Genomic DNA, 1311 nt, shown 5'->3' with positions numbered 1-1311 from the left:
AACAGCAAATCAATGGTTTTTCTCTCTTTCTATAACTTTAAAATTAATGTTTAAAAATTTTTAAAGAGAAAACAAAAATAGAGCTAAAAAATACTCGTAGGGAAACAGCAGTGTTAGGCTTTCTCACTTACCCTGTTATTGATTAGTGCGTGAGTACACTGTGGAGCCTCGTGTGTGTAGTCTACATAAGGCTACAGGTACTGTCCATCAGGGATGTTTTGAGGATTCCTTGTCCACCAGTGTGAGGGGCCATGTTGCTGTTTGTTTACCTGCTGCCCTGATAAGTTATCCTGTGCCTATCTATTCATCCTTCTTTGCAAGACTTTATTAAATAAGAATGACCCAAATTTTTCCAGCTCCACAGTTCTACCATCTGCCCGAATCCAATGCAAATCTTTCTGGCTCAGCCTCCTACATTAAAATCTACAATTTAAAAATGAAGATAAACTTTCTCATTACTCCAAAGGAACATATATAATCAGTTTTTGGCTAAGATCAAGTGTGGTAGCTGTTCCTCTAGTTTAATATCTGATAAGTCCTCTATTAAAGGACAATATAGTAAATGCTTTTTTGAAATTAATAAATGAGAAAAAAGCTTGATCCATCACCTTCATGCTCTTACCTGGTATTGCAATATTTCCAGGAATTGGGAAGGGGGAAAAATGAACAAAAGAACACATAATAAATTAAGTATTATGTTATACTGCGATATATTGACCTAATAAATTGTTATCAGAAAGAAGAACTAGCCCTTCAGGTCAGTTCTGGCCTTGAATTAGTGTAGAAAGAGATTTACAACATGAGTCCATGTGATTTTTTTTTTTGAGACAGAAACAGAGAGAGAGACAGGAAGGGATAGATAAACAAGAAGGGAAAGAGAGCCTGACCAGGCGGTGGCACAGTGAATAGAGCGTCGGACTGGGATGCAGAGGACCCAGGTTCGAGACCTCGAGGTTGCCAGCTTGAGCACGGGCTCATCTGGTTTGAGCGAAAAGCTCACCAGCTTGAACCCAAGGTCGCTGGCTCCAGCAAGGGGTTACTCGGTCTGCTGAAGGCCCGCGGTCAAGGCACGTATGAGAAAGCAATCCATAAACAACTAAGGTGTTGCAACGCGCAATAAAAAACTAATGACTGATGCTTCTCATCTCTTTCCATTCCTGTCTGTCTGTTCCTGTCTATCCCTCTCTCTGAGTCACTTTCTGTCTCTGTAAAAAAAAAAAAAAAAAAAAAAAAAAAAAAAAAAAGAAGGGAAAGAGATAAGAAGCATTATTCTTCGTTGCGGCACCTAAAATGTTCATTGATTGCTTTCTC

The 1311-nt window shown here is 39.1% G+C and overlaps 1 non-coding gene across 1 annotated transcript; it reads left to right on the top strand.

Annotated features, from left to right (window-relative positions):
* The first annotated feature begins 477 nt into the window (after positions 1-477).
* LOC136401760 (U2 spliceosomal RNA) lies at positions 478-659 on the top strand. The gene has a single exon (XR_010750754.1). It is a non-coding gene; the product is annotated as a U2 spliceosomal RNA (small nuclear RNA).
* Positions 660-1311: the final 652 nt, after the last annotated feature.

The sequence above is a fragment of the Saccopteryx leptura genome, chromosome 3 (assembly GCF_036850995.1).
Source record: "Saccopteryx leptura isolate mSacLep1 chromosome 3, mSacLep1_pri_phased_curated, whole genome shotgun sequence".
NCBI lineage: Eukaryota > Metazoa > Chordata > Mammalia > Chiroptera > Emballonuridae > Saccopteryx > Saccopteryx leptura.
This window is presented reverse-complemented; position numbering and strand designations above follow the sequence as displayed.